Source organism: Podarcis bocagei (genome assembly GCF_964188305.1).
Source record: "Podarcis bocagei genome assembly, chromosome: 2".
NCBI lineage: Eukaryota > Metazoa > Chordata > Lepidosauria > Squamata > Lacertidae > Podarcis > Podarcis bocagei.
This window is the reverse complement of record NC_138126.1, coordinates 73,591,717-73,607,618: the sequence shown is the minus strand read 5'-3', so window position 1 is coordinate 73,607,618 and position 15,902 is coordinate 73,591,717. Positions and strand designations below refer to the sequence as shown.

The following is a 15,902-nucleotide window of genomic DNA, read 5'->3' as shown; positions in this document are numbered from 1 at the left end:
TACAAGAAACAGAGAAGTTCCTGAGAAGGTATGAAAAAGAGTTAGGAAGGACAGAATATAGAGTACGAAGTAATGAAGAGGTGAAAGGGAATGGGCGAGAAAGGGAAGAAGAGAGGGAGGGGAGCGTGAAAGACCAAGGAGAGAGGGGGTCAAACTTAGGAGAAGAAGATGAAGAAGCCGCAGTGGGAGAAGGGGCGGTTGAAGAGGAGGGGCTCCTAGGAAACAAAGGCGTCGGTTTTTAATTTGAGTTTTTGATTTGAGGTAAAGTAGTTGTAGAACTAAGACAACACTGGACACTTTAAAACTTTTATCATGGAACGTGAATGGGTTGAATGAGAAAATTAAAAGGAATAAAATTCAGAAAGCTTTGAGAAATAAGAAATACGATGTCATCTGTTTTCAAGAAACCCATATCGCAAAGAGACATAGACACATCTTGGTGAATAAAAATCTGGGAGTAGAATTTGTAAATTCGGATATAAATAAAAAAAAAGGAGTGGTAATCTACGCTAAAGAAAGGTGGGAACCAAGACAAATCTGTAAAGATGAGGAAGGTAGAATATTAGGTATTCAATTAAATTTTCGAGGGGAAAGAATCAATGTAGTGTCGGTATATGCACCAAATACAAAAAGAACTGAGTTCTTTGGAAAACTAGAAAGCATGCTGCTGGAATTGGAACCTTATAAGTTAATTTTATTGGGAGACTGGAATGGGGTCCCAACACCGAGTATAGACAGAAGCGAGAACCAGAGGAACGTAAATAGGGGGAAGCTCCCCAACTCATTTAATGAGTTAGTGGGAAACCTAGACTTAGTTGACATTTGGAGACACCGAAACCCCACCACTAAACAGTTCACTTATTATTCAGAGCCCCATCAGAGCTGGGGTAGGATTGACCAGATTTGGGTGACTAGAGCTATGGTATGGAGAGTTAAGAGATGTGAGATATTACCTAGGACCCTGTCAGATCACTGCCCTCTGATTTTGGAAATTAAAAACGAACTGAAAGGGCAGCTCAGGTGGAGGATGAATGAATATTTATTTGAAAATGAGGAAGTACTGGAGATGGCAAAAAAAACCCTGAGAGAATATTTGGAGATGAACCTGAATAGAGATACTCCAATAGAGTTGGTATGGGATGCCGGTAAGGCTGTCCTAAGGGGCTTTCTAATACAGCAAAATAGCTACAGAAAGAAATTAAGGGAGAAAAAGAAGGATGGCATTCTGGCCCAATTGAGGGACCATGAAAGAAAACTCGCTTTAGATCCGACAGATGAAATGACTAATCAAATGGTGAGGGTGCTGCAGTCCCAATACTCAGCTATTTTGAATCAAGAGGTAGAACAGAAAATTAAATTTACGAGACAGAAATATTTTGAGTCGGCCAATAAAATGGGGAAGTTACTTGCATGGCAGCTCAGAAAAAGAAAGAAACAAAATGTGATCAATAAACTTATTATAGATGAAAGGGTGATAGAGGACCCAGAGGAAATTGAAAATAGGTTTGTTACCTTTTTTGAAAAGCTGTATGAAAAAGGAGAAGAGAGCAGCGTAGAAATAGAGAATTATCTAGACCAAGAAGAAAGGAACTTTTTTACGGAAGAGGACTGTGCACAATTAAACAATGTGGTGTCTGAAAAAGAGGTCCGGGATGCTATTAATAAGATGAAGAACGGGAAGTCCCCTGGTCCGGACGGTTTACCTGCAAAATACTATAAAAAACTGGTAGATTTGTTAGCGCCGGCTTTAACGGAGGTAATAAATAATACTCTTCAAGAAGGGAGGATACCTAGCTCCTGGAAGGAGGCGTATATTACGTTAATCCCCAAGACTGAAAATGAAAAGACAGATATAAAAAACTATAGGCCAATTTCGCTTTTAAACTGTGATTATAAGATCTTTGCAGACATCATGGCATGCAGATTCAAAAAATTATTAAATAAATATATACATAGAGACCAAGTGGGATTTTTACCGGGTAGACAACTGAGAGACAACGTCCGGCATGTATTAGACATCATGGAGTATTTGGAGACAAGACCAGATGTACCAGCGGCCCTTATTTTTGTTGATGCGGAAAAAGCTTTTGACCGCGTATCTTGGGAATTTCTGCTACAAAAACTTGATAAGGTGGGCATAAGGGGTCCTTATTTGAAGGGCATTAGGGCGATTTATACAGAGCAGCAGGCTAGGTTGATCATTAATAATAACTTGACTAAATACTTTCCGATTATGAAAGGCACAAGGCAGGGCTGCCCTCTGTCACCTTTATTGTTTATTTTGGTGTTAGAAACAGTAACAAATAAAATAAGAGCGACCCCAAACATTAAGGGAGTAAGAATTGGAGATAAAGAGTACAAATTAAAAGCCTACGCAGATGATCTGGTTTTCTTTTTTGAGAACCCATTTGAAACCACCAGCAGAGCGATAGAACTTTTGGAAGAGTTCGGTAAATTATCCGGATTCAAGTTAAATAGGGGGAAAACTAAATTATTAATAAAGAATCTGACAGCACAAGAAAGATTACAGCTAGAACAACAGGTGGATATTAAAGTAGCGAATAAGGTGAAATATTTGGGAATTTGGTTGTCCACAAAGAATATTAACTTGGTAGAGGATAATTATGATAAATTGTGGAAGGAAATTAAGAAAGATATGAATACCTGGCGTAGATTGAATTTATCTTGGACTGGGAGGATGGAATCGATTAAGATGTGTATCCTCCCGAGACTGTTATTTCTGTTTCAGAACCTACCAGTTATAAAAGGTACCACCTGCTTTAAAAATTGGCAAAGAACCCTGACCAAATATATTTGGCAAGAGAAGAAACCTAGGGTGAAACTCAAATACTTGATGGATTCCAGGGAAAGAGGGGGCTTTGGTGTACCAAACCTAAGGCTCTACTATGAGGCCGCATGCCTACTTTGGATAAAGGACTGGGCCACCCTGAAAGATGCTGATCTATTAGACCTGGAAGGGTTCGATCTAAGATTTGGGTGGCATGCCTACCTCTGGCAGGGAAAAGACAAAGTCCATAGAGGATTTCATAACCATATAGTTAGAGGACCACTCATGGAAGTCTGGAATAGGAAGAAAAATGCGATTGAACAAAATACCCCCTGGTGGCTTTCACCTGTGGATATCATCAAAATAAAGAAATTAAATATGATAGGTAAAAGATGGACGTATGAGGATTTATTAATTAAATCAGAAGAAGGGTGGAAATTAAGATCACAGGACGAACTGAAAGAGAAAATTAAGGATTGGTTTCACCTACACCAAGTTAGTGCAATATGGAGGGAACATAAGAGAATAGGTATGGGAGAAAATAAATCTAGATTTCAAGTGGAGATTATGGAGAGTAATAGCAAATTACTGTCCAAAATGTATAGGCAATTGCTGGAAAGTGAAAACAAGGAAGTGTTGATTAAAGAGGTAATGATCAAATGGAATAAAGATTTAGGATATGAGATAGGCTATGATAAATGGCAAACATTATGGAAGAAAGGTATGAGATTTACCGTATGTGCTGATTTATGTGAGAATCTGTACAAGATGATGTACCGCTGGTATCTGACCCCGGTAAGATTAGGGAGAATGTATAGAACAGCAGATAACACTTGCTGGAGATGCAAAGATAAGGTGGGGACTTTCTTTCATATTTGGTGGACCTGTGAGGAGGTGAAGGGTTTCTGGGGACAAATTTACGAGGAGTTAAAGAAAATTTTGAAGTATAATTTTCCCAAGAAACCTGAAGCTTTCCTTCTAGGGATGATTGGGGAGGAAATAAAAAAGAAAGATCAGACTTTCTTCCAGTATGCTGCTACCGCGGCGAGAATCTTAATAGCAAAGAAATGGAAATCCTCAGAAACTCCAACAATGAGAGAGTGGCAGGTCAAAGTGTACCAATATCTGGAATTGGCGAGACTTACACAATATATTAGGCGGGATAACTCTATTAAAAAGACAGAAGATTGGTCGAAATTTATAAGTTACCTTGAGACTAACTTGAGAATTAACAACTTAACAGTAGACGATGTTTAACTCCTACGACATGTAAAGATAAACAAAATAACTGCAGAAGATTAATGTAGAATGTTTAATCCAAAGCTGAGGTTAAGGGAAGTCAAATGTGTGTAAGGGTATGATTGGAATTTTCTTCTTTGTAATGTTTTTTTTTCCTACTATTTTTAGATGTATGTGTTTTTAATGTGTTGTGTGTATTGTATGTCTTTATGTTACAACTTTTTCTTTGTATGCGCAAGTATATGTGATTGTAATAAAGTTTATAAAAAAAAAAAAAAAAAGAAGAAGAGCAGGAGGGGAGAGAGAAAGAGACTGTTTGAGGCCAAAGTTTGTGCACACGTGTTCAGGTAGTGGAAAGCCATGGTTTCCAATTACAGGACTTAGTGATTTATGTGGCATGTATTGTTTATTCCAGTTGGCCCTTCTGGTAGATGTAAAGTAAAGGTAAAGGTACCCCTGCCCGTACGGGCCAGTCTTGACAGACTCTAGGGTTGTGCGCCCATCTCACTTAAGAGGCCGGGGGCCAGCGCTGTCCGGAGACACTTCCGGGTCACGTGGCCAGCGTGACAAAGCCGCATCTGGCGAGCCAGCACAGCACACGGAAACGCCGTTTACCTTCCCGCCAGTAAGCGGTCCCTATTTATCTACTTGCACCCGGAGGTGCTTTCGAACTGCTAGGTTGGCAGGCGCTGGGACCGAGCAACGGGAGCGCACCCCGCTGCAGGGATTCGAACCGCCGACCTTTCGATCGGCAAGCCCTAGGCACTGAGGCTTTTACCCACAGCGCCACCCGCGTCCCCTCTGGTAGATGTAGTCACATGTATTTTTTAAGCTGCAGGGACCTTCCTCTCACAAATAGCAGTCCTCCTCTGCTAATTTAATGAGCCAGGAAGGATGGGGTCAAAGGAGCATGTGGTCGGACATATTGTCACCAACACCTTGTCCACATCAGTTGATTGCACGGGATGAAACTGATTCCATAGCACATCCTCAATAGTGGCACTGGGTACTTCAACCAGAGCTGCAACAAAGTGCAAAACCAAGAGCGACTATGTCAACACCCTTTTTTCATCTCACTTTTCCATTGCCCAAGACCTGTCTTCATACCACCAAACCATGGTTCAGCATTCCATCTGAAAAATGGCTATGTAACCAAGGTTCAAACCATCTAATGCCCTTCTAGTATCTGCCAGAACTGATCGTATTTCTTCCAAACTAAAAGAGGGAGGGGAGTTAGACAATTTTCTTGAGCGCTTCTACCCTTCGCAGTCTTCCACTTCTTGAATAGCTAGCACGGTTCTTTGTCAGAGAAGCTACTGGCAGGAACAAGGGAGAGTGAACATACCTTCTCGTTTTTCAGAGAGATGAAATAGAAATGGCCTACAACCAGAGAGCCTATAACTTCTATCAACAGAGTAATCCCTGATGAGAGAGCTCCTCTAACAAGGAGAGGATGCTATGGAATTCAAAGCAACCCAGGGGAATTCCTTTTTGTGATGATAACTATCAAGTGACAATCTGACAAAACTCATGGCATTAACAGCCTGTATCATGAACGTGAAAAACACTGAGTTTTCTTGTCTCTCAAATCTCTTAAGAGCACAGAAACCTGCTTCAGACCCGATCAGATCATCTGTCCATCTAGCCTTGTTGTCACTGACATGCAACAGCTCTCCAGGGTCTCAGGACAAGGTCTCACCCTTCAGCTGCTACCTGATCCCTTTGGCTACATATTTCAAGGATTGCATATAGAATCTTCTACATGCCATGAATGTGCTCTACTACCTAGCTAGGGCTTTTTTTTTTTACTGGGACCATAAGGTTTGGAGGAGGTTTACTGGAGCTTTCACTATTAACCTTTGGATCTCATTTGAAACAACAGAATGGATGGAAACACAAATTTCAACATCGGAGAGTGACATCAAGTTGGTCCTCAGCATACAACTAATCACAATAAATCTTCTACGCAGCGCGTATGGCTGCATCTGCCAATTGCTTCGCCTACTCTTCATTTAATTGTGCATGACTTCCTCTTGAAGAAATAATACGGTGTGTGAGATACAGCTTCCGTGCAGCTTAACAGATCTTCTGCAAATTGGAAGGGTTTCCTCCCCCCCCCATCCCCACCCCACAGAGCTACAAATAGCTCCAATTAGTGTTAAACAATAACTAGGCACCTCCGGTAAGAAAATGAACATGCTTTATGTACGGAGTAAGGTATACAGGCAATTTTCATAAGCAGATTAATCAGCAATCACAGAATTACTGCCTATTGGAGGGATTCGAATGCCTCTCTGTATTTTTATTTCTCCTTCTTTTTAAATCTGGATGAACAACCCAGCTCTATACACAGGCAAGAGCGTTCGGCACAGAGGGGGCCCCAGGACCAGCACAAAGCAACTCTTGGCCTGCTCTGCCTTTTCTGCCGGCTCAGCAGCAGCCACTGGTGTAGGTATTCTGGTGCCTGCAATTTGGCAAAGATGGAGTGAAGAGAAGGGGGCTTCCAGTGGGCCTTAGCAAAGCAAACCACAAGAGGAATGGAAGGTGGTGGAAGCTGAAAGGTTGGAAGCACCCAAGCAGAGCAGCCCTGGTTTTCATTGCTTCATTTGGGATTCTGCTACAGCTGTTGAAGTCACAGTCTTCACAAACAGAGTATCAGACTGCTATGTAGTTAAGGTAGGAACAGAAGCAGCAGCAATCAGACTGTTGGTCCATCTAGCTCAGCCCCATCCACACTGACGGGCAATGGATCTCCAGGGATTCAGACAAGGGTCTCTCACAGCCCCACCTGGAGATGCCAAGGACAGAAGCTGGTACCTTAACACATGCAAAGCAGATGTTCTACCGCTCAGCTACATCCCTCCCCCCCCAAAATTCCTGTAGCATGCTCAGAAGGCTTGTTGTCACTTTCTGGATTGATTGGGGAGGAACACACTCTTACTCATCCGATCTCTGGCCACCAAACCTCACTGCTTACGGAAGGCTGCTGTGGCTGCATGTCCTTCTGGGCCACTCATTTCACACTGGCTAGGCTAGCATCTGACTAACACTTGGCAAGAGGGTCAAGCAAATGCCGAACTGTAAGAGGGTCAAGGTAATGGCAGGCTATTAATAGGCAATCAGATGCTGAGTTGATTTCAGCGGAGCAATTAACATTCATCCTAATAGGTTTGAGGCAGAGGCTTGCCTGGTCCAAGGTAAGCATGCATATGGACAGTAATTGCCTTCATACACAGATGACAGATTTCGCTAGATATGTATAATGGCATCAATGGGGCATTCACACTAGATAATGATCTCCTGGGACTGGATAAATGCCAAGATGAACCAGAGAGGCATTTGGTTTGTTTCCTTTTCCATCACCTTCTCTTCACTGCCAGCAGACAATGTTTTGTTTGCAACCATCAAATACTATTATTTCAGCCTTGCACATTAAAGCTGATTTGCCCCACTCTTCCTTCAAGCGGCCCATAGTGGGAGATATGAGATTATCCCATTTTATCTTCACAAACATGATAAGGGCAATAGCGACTGGTGTATGAGGGCAGAGCTAGGAAGCCATCCTCTCGACACCGAGGTTGCTGCAGCTTACCTGGACAGCAGTGGGGTGTGGAAGTTGCAGAAGTCAAGGCTGTGAAGACACATCGGTGGAAGTGCTGCCTGTGCATCTATGCAGCCCTGACCTCACCAGCTGTACCAACTCAGCACCAACTAGGTAAGCTGCAGCAACACTGGTGTTGGGGGGGGGCAGCTCTGCCTCACCACACCGGCCGCTACTACAAGGCCAGATTCAAGGTTCTTGTCTTAATGCAAGGCCATTGCAACTTGGGTCCAGGATACCTTGAGGACTGCCTGATCACTAGGGTCTTGGGGGGAGTCACTGTTAGTTTTCCCTCATGGCTGAGAGACGTAGCTCGTATCCACCAGGAGCTGTGTGTTCAGTAACATGGGCCCAATTTTGTAGAACTCCATTGCAGCTGAGGTCCAGCGCGATCCCTTCCTTTAGAACTTCTGACACCAACTGAAGAAATCATCATCACCATCATCATCATCCCAGAAAGCATTTTAACTTATTTTTATCTTTGTTGTATTGCTGAGTTACTTGTATACCACTTAGAAACGGTTGTAATTAAGAGCTAAACAGTGGTACCTCGGGATGCGAACGGGATCCGTTCTGGAGGCCCATTCGCATCCTGAACAGAACGTAAGACGCGACACCGCATCTGCGGGTCATGTTTTGCCGCTTCCGAGCATGCACGTGACATCATTTTGAACCTCTGCGCGTGCGCGAGCGGCGAAACCCAGAAGTAACACGCTCCGTTACTTCCGAGTTGCTGTGGAGCGCAAACCGAAAGCGCTCAACCTGAAGTGTATTTATCCCAAGGGATGACTGTATAGCTTGCCGAAATAAATATGCACAATAACAATTGCCTCTCTCATACTGTGTTCCATAGCCCCCTATGCTCCTGTTGGCACTTACCCACCTCTCCATTCCCTGAACTTCCCGAAGGCAGGGACAGAACAGGGATAGCAACACTGGCCCTGCACTATAGTTAAACACAGCTTCGAAAAGGCCTGGCCTGGCTAGCCGGGACTGTAGTAGGCAAATTTTGGATACTGCTCTTTTTCTCCTTCTGCCAGTTTTGGCTTACACCACAGTGCTATTTTATGGAGGCTGCACATGAAGGATATGGGATAGTTAAGGGAACAAACCCTGGACATTCTATCTATTAAAATCAAGAAGACTTCTCCCAACTTGGCATGGAAAACTCAGCATAGAAAATAATCAGTACAAAATGGCTGAGATGCAGTAGATGACCATTCGCTCCCTCGGCAGGCAAATTTCTCCTGTTTGTGGCTACAATTTTAGCCCAAAGGGGCTGTTCAAAGGAAAAGCTCCCACATGTTCAGTAAACGTGTGAAGTGCAAGAGGGACTGCCTCACTAGCCTGACTCACAACACACCCACTGGCGGCCTCACATATAGCATCTGTCCAAGTGCAAAGGACCCCTTTCGGGTGTATGCTGCACATGTAGGTGCCAAAGGGGCATGGGCCACTGGGGGTAGCAGCATCAGGGGCAGGACTAAAAGAGGCTCTTCCTGCATTTACTTAATACTGGAGAGGTTTTCTTGTGAGCAGTCCTACAGCTGACCTTGAATCTGCCATTTTTTGAATCTGTACTGTCAGTGCTTTGCAACAGCTCCTCATGTATTACAGAGCCAGATAAAAGTTCATTTTGGTTCAAAGTTAATATTTGCATGCTTGCTTATACACTGTGCAAAGACGCACAATATACAACGAGGGTGTACATTAATTTCCTGCTTCCATGGCATGTAAATTGCAGCAGGAAGCTTGACTTAAAATTTCTGTGCTTTTTGGTTCAGGAGCAAATTGGCAAGTACCCTTAACTCTTCTATTTGACCAAGGAGTGGAGAACCTGATCTGTATCCACCCTCTTCATATGGGAAGGCTATTCAACCTGAACATGCATAATGTAGCTGCTCTCTCCTATCCTACCCCACTGCGCCCAGTCTCTGTGCTTCCTCTGTTTGCTGTCCCAGTCTGGAGGGATATGAACTTGCCATTACAACTGTACTTTGGCTGCAAATAGCCTGAGGAGGGTAGATTTGTGCTACACAGATCTGTATTCTAGAACCAAAGCATGTTCAATTAAAGTCAGGCTTGGCAACCTCTGGCCTGCATGTCAAATCTGCCTCAACCAGGGCCCCAATTTGTCCCATGATGCCATTTCCATGAAACCACACCTACCAGCATCACACCTGACATGACTAAGTTCCCTCTGGGGAACTGAGGGGAATTCAACTGCACAACCCATCTCTGCAGAAAGCAAGCATGAAGTCACTGCCTATCAGCTGATAGGCAGTGGCTTCGAGTCTGCTGATGAATGGCACTTCAAAACACTACACTGGGCTCTTTGCTAATGTCACTGTGACATCATGTAATTGACAGGTGGGCATCCTGCTCAGCTATCAGATTTGGCCCCCTGAGAGGCCAGGTTCTCCACTCCTCAGTTGAAGAAAAGAGTTAGGGTACCTGGACTTTCCCATTTGCTCATGGACCCAATGATGGGAGTTGTAGTCCAACAATATCTGGAGGACACCCACACCTGCCCAAGTTTCTCCCCCCCCCAAAAAAAATAAAATAAATTGTAATCAGAAGTTATTATGCAACTTGGAAAAAATTCCCATAATGTTGTTATTAAGGTTAGAAGCACTCATGTTTTTTTATAGTTCCGCAGAAGTCTACATCCTCTTTACTTACTATAATGGAGTGCTCCTTTTATTTCCAAGAACTCTCTTTTGTGCAACAGAATTTATTTTATGACATTGGAAGAGTTCCCAAAGTGCACACTATAGTCCTATGACTCCATAAATGTTTGATATATTTTCTAATCAATAGTGCATGCATCATTTTGTGCTCAAGTTACGAACCCCTGAGCTACATTTTTCAGTGTTTAATGTCACTGGTTCAAATTATGTTCTCAGTAACACTGGTGTAAATCTGGAGTAGAATTAGCCCACATGTGTATTAAGCCAAACACAGAGTGGCATATTCAATCTTTACAGATAATATAGAAACTGAGAGCATTGCTATGTTTCCCTTTACTTCCCCTATCCAGCTAAGTTCAGAACAAGAAAACAAACTGAAATCTTAGCAAAATATGTCAAAAGCAATGCAAAAAAGCAAATATGTCACATGTAAATTACACTGAATCCTTGAGTTGAATTAATTCATGTATTGTTTTACTTCAATGATGACTAGCCCCATAAACAATATATGGATACAAGACACCTGCAGTTGAATATAGTATTTGCTTAAATATATCTCCTCCTTTACACTCAGGTGTTCTTTCTCTAATTACAGATTTGCCTTTTGGTTTATTTTTTTTTTTCAGTCCCAGAGAAACAAGAGGGGGAAAGCACATGAACTGGAGCAATCCCTACACACCTGTTGCTAAGTGACAATTGCATAATCCAAGCATGAACACTTGGGTCAGATGAGGAAAATGTGAAATCATGACAGACAACACAATTTGAATATGCTCTGAAACTCAAAGCTCTATAGACAAGGGGATAGACGGAGTCATTTCCGATATAAGCCAAGGTCATAATTTGGCCCCCACATCCACAAGCGTCAAATGACAGTGTATGCCACCCAGCTAGTAAAGTTTAAATATTTATTCGCATTACAGGGAAAGAAACACAGTGAGATCCACAAATTAAATGCTAGCACACAAGAAAAGTGATGCAGCTTGCAAACCTGCATTGTCATACATTTACTCAAAAGCAGTCCTCGAATAAGAGAGTATGCAACAAGGGCCTTGCAACAGAATGAAGTCCACAGGATGAGGTCAGTTTGAGCAGCTTCTATCTCAAAGTGCATTGGGTTTGTTCTTTTTTTGTCATGTATTCTGCTCTTTAAAATACCTATGGGAGGGGGCTGTAGTTCAGTGGTAGAGTACCTGCTTGGCTGGCAAATGTTCCAGTGTTCAATCTCTAGTGAAAAGCCTTGTGCATGGAACCCTGGATAGCTGCTGTCAGTCAGTGTAGGCAACACTGAACTGGGTGGATTGATCACCCATGTTTCTGGCAGCCCTCTGCTGCAGGGAGCAACCACTCCCATGCCACACTTCCAGGACCAGGTCACATTGCAGAAGGCACAACAATCACAGGCTCTGGATAAAATACCCTGCACAGTGCCCCTTCCACTATTTTCTCCCACTTTGTTCTAAGCAGCCTTTCTCTTTTTAGGTGTGTGTGCGTCTTTGGGTTTAGCCCTTCTCCATTTGCAAGCAAGCAACTTTGGGACATGTCATGTGAAAGTGAAACGTACCAAATATGTCCTCTGCAGCTTCCTAGTTATTCAGCTTGCAGTCTCTGTGCATTATCTTCTCGTGCTCAATGACCCGAGGAGAAGGAGAAAAATTGAGGGGAAAGAAAAGGAGGTGGGTGGGTGGCTGGGGCAGGAGTCCAGCCTCGCATGATCTAACAGCCTTGTGCAAACGATCGCGTATTCTTGGAATCCGAGGGCCACAATCGACTCCCGAAATCCGGATTCCCTAGCCCAGAATGAAATCGGAGCAAGAAAGCCCCCACGACACCGCGCAGAGGAGAGTTTTATTTCCTGGTTTCCTTAAGGGCGCAGGGGAGTCTCTCCGCTCTCCTTTTAACCCCCTCGGTTCCGCTCCGGATTCGGATCTGAGGAAATCCCTTTTCGCCTACGTCCCCCCCGATTGCAAAGAATCATGGAATCACAGGAGCCTCGGTCAATAACAATACCAGTAACAACAATAACACCACCAGCAGTAACGCCCTCCTGGAACCTGTCGGGAGCTTCTCAGGATTGCAAGATACGCCCGCACCCAAGGCAGGTGTCTGCCCCAAAGGACCACCTCCAGCTGCTGCAAGTGTTGCAATACGACACAGAGAGAAAGGGAGAAAGGGGGACGATCCGCTCGATCCCAACCCCACCTCCCCAAAGCGAACAGGGCAAGCGGCTGGCAGGGAAATCGCATTGTGCTCAAACAACGAGCGCAGGACAGGGTCCCTGGCAAAGGAAGGGGGCGTCAGTCAATCACTTACAGCGCAGCTCCCAGCAATAGCGGCGGCGGCGGCAGCAGCAATATGTCTCCCTGCGCCTCTCCCTCCCCACTTCGCTCAGCCGCCGTGTAAACTGGAACAAGCCGACTGTAATGTGCATGAAGTCCCACAATGCACAGCGCAGCGCTCGTCACATCCCCTCCTTTAAATCGGCGCCCAGGCCTGCCGCCTGCCACGCCGAGGGGCGCGCGGCGTGAGGGAAGGAGTGCGGCAGGAGAGCCGTCGGCGCCTCCTCCTCCTCCTGCGGTGCCGCTGCCGCTGCCGCCAGCTGAGGAGGACACAGGCGGGGCCTTGCTCCGCAGTCGCGCCCCTGAGACCCCCGCCCCATCCTCGCAGGGAGAAGCCAATGGCGTGGAGTTGGGAGGGACACAGCGAATCCGGCCGTTCTCTTCCTCCGCCGCTTCGACTCCCCGCAGTGGGCGCCCTCGGCTGCGGCGGCGCCTCGGGAGAGCCCCAAGGCGCTAGTCCCTAAGAGGCGGTCGCTGAAGAGCAGCGGATCAGGGCCGGTGTCTAGACCCGGCTTAGTCCTCCCCCTTCGGATAACTGGACGTGCGCGCAGCACCTGCGCCTCGCTCCCCGCCTGTCCGGAGAGAGGCAGCGGGGTCGCCACTCGCTGGTCCAACAAAGTGCGCAAGAAACATCACTTAATATAGTTTTCCCTGCTGGGACCCATAATAAAACACTTGCTGGGTTTAGGCCCAAGGCCCATCTAGTGCAACACCCTGTTCTCATAGTGGCTATAGAAAGCCTGCAAGCATGATATGGGCGTAATAAGCACTTCTGACGCAAAGTACATAGCCATCGTGGCTAGCCAGCCTCTGTGAATTTGTCTAATCTTCTCAAGCTATCCATGTTGGTGTCCTGTGGTAGCAAATTTCATGTTTGTGAGAAGTTCTTTTGTCCACCCTGGATCTTCCAACATTTGGATGACACCCCACGTTCAAGTATCATGGGTACGAGAGAAAAACTTATAATTTTATACACCTAAAATGCCCTGCTTACTCACCTTTTTTTCTAAACATAAAAGCCCCAAACCTTTGCTCACAAGACAGTTGCTCCAGCGCCTTGGTGGTTTGGGTTGCTCTTTTCTGAACCTTTCCCAGCTCTACAATATCCTTTCTGAGATGAGGCAGCCAGAACTACACAGTATTCCAAATGTGATCACACTATAGATTTTTGTAACAGCATTATTCACATTTTTATTTTCATTCCATGTCCTAATAATCCCTAACATGGAATCCAGCTTTCAGACACCAAGTCAAGACGTTTATCGCTAGAACTACAAGTCTTTTTTCCTGGTCAGTTCCAATCCCATTAGCCAATGTGCATCACTTTGCACTTAAATAATATTTCACCCTTTACATGCCAGTTCCCTCACTTTGCAGGGATCCTGTTGGAACTCACAACCACCAACAATCCTGGACGCCCCTAACTTCAGTTTATGGCCAAGAATAGCCGCTTCTGCTTGCTCACCTCCCATCTCCCACTGGGCGTTGGTGAGAGTAGGACCCAGCTAATCCTTGGCACTGTTCATGCTTGCTTACCAGGAAGTGAGAAAATGACTGACTATGGCAAGGAACAGCCATCGCCTGCCCTCTCCCTCTATGCTGTACTGGACACTACCACCTCAGGCCTAATTCCAGGTAAAAACCCCCACCATCCTTCCCAGAGAGAGTGCAAAAGCTGCCACAGCTTTCCCCCTCAATTGCTCGTCACCTGCAGTCTCCCAGTAGGGTAGGTAAGGAAATGGGGCGTACTGCTCACTTGCCTGCAATCTCTGGCCAGCTCAGCAATTGAAAACACTGTCACTGCATAGCAGGGCAGCTTCTTTCTGCACTATCAGAGCAGGAATAAGGACCTCCAAATGCTGGACTCATCCAAGAGCCAGTGTGGTGTAGTGGTTAGAGTGTTGGACTAGGACCAGGGAGAGCAGAGTTCAAATTCTCAGTCAGCCATGAAGCGCACAGGGTGACCTTGAGCCAGTCACCCACTCTCAGACTAACCTACTTCACAGGGTTGTTGTGAAGATCAAATGAGAGGGAGAATTGTGTTCTTCACCCAGAGCTCCTTGGAGGAAAGGTGGGATAAAAATGTAATAAAAGCGAATAGCAATATTTTAAGAAAGAAAACAAGCACATTCAGTACATACTTTTTTAAAAAAAATTAAAGGACAATTCTTTTTTTTTTAAAAAAAAACTAGATTAAAATAAGACACCCACACAAAAAATACAGATAATTAAAAGCCAAAGGGCTGTTGAAAAGGAATGCTTTTGCCTGGTACCTAAAGCTATGCAACAATGGCACTGGGGGAGCCTCCCTGGGAAGAATGTTTCATAAGCAGGAAGCCACCACTGAAAAGGCCCAGCTTTGTGTTGCCACCTTCCAGACCCTGCATGGAGGGAGCACATGAAGATGGGCTTCAGATGATGACTGCAGAGTCCTGGTCAGTTTATATGGGGATAGGCAATCTTTGGGGTAATCTTTGGACTTTATAGGTCAAAATTAGCACTTTGAATTTGGGCTATAGTCTGCCCCTAGTAAGGACAAACTGATTGACTCTCCAGATTAACATAGGAAGCACTTGGTGTAGAAGCGCTTATAGAAATTCTCCTTTTCAGCCAATCATATCTGAAACCATCATCCCACAATAGCTTCTGATCATCCCGCAATAGCTTCCTGTTGTTTTGCTGTGAGTACATTATTCAGTACATCCTACAATTCAAATTAAATCCCGCAGTATTCAGTTCGGACCAGAGGTAGCTTCCAATGCTTCTGCAAAGTGGACTTTGTAGGTTAGTGTGAGGTGAGGTTGGGCTGTTAAGGATCAGTGATTTATTAAAACTGACTAACCTTACTGTAAGCAGCCCAGGACTCCTTAAAGCTGGCACAACATACCACAATTGCTTGTTCTATCAGTTCTGCTTGATTTTGCATCCTGCACCCAGTTCTTTGCAATACCCCACTCATTCTGCTGCATCCCCCTGCATCACAGTGCAGGCCTTTCCTGAAGTTCTCCTCCTCTTCAGGGGGGCTCTTTCAGAAGTTCAGGGTGGGTGGATGAAGGCAGGAGAAGAAGCTGGGAAAGCTCCATTGCATAAGCAGCCTACTGTTCATGTGACATTAGACAGAACAACCTGATAGTAATTTTTTTTGTATTCATGAGAAGTTCGTTGTGATTCATTTGAGGGAGAGAAAGCGTATTGCTGTAAACCTTTGTATGTTTTGTACAATGATGTGCAATTAAAAACAGGAG

The 15,902-nt window shown here is 44.8% G+C and overlaps 1 protein-coding gene across 3 annotated transcripts in view; it reads right to left on the bottom strand.

Annotated features, from left to right (window-relative positions):
- MACROH2A1 (macroH2A.1 histone) overlaps nt 1-12,872 on the bottom strand; it is a 53,003-nt gene extending 40,131 nt beyond the window's left edge. For 2 of the 3 annotated variants that reach the window (XM_081185640.1, XM_081185642.1), the window contains exon 1: nt 12,632-12,872. The gene's annotated coding sequence lies outside the window, so the exon portion shown is untranslated. Of the gene's footprint in view, nt 1-11,882; nt 12,127-12,631 lie in introns of those variants that run through there. The other variant, XM_081185641.1, reaches the window with a different exon arrangement.
- Nucleotides 12,873-15,902: the final 3,030 nt, after the last annotated feature.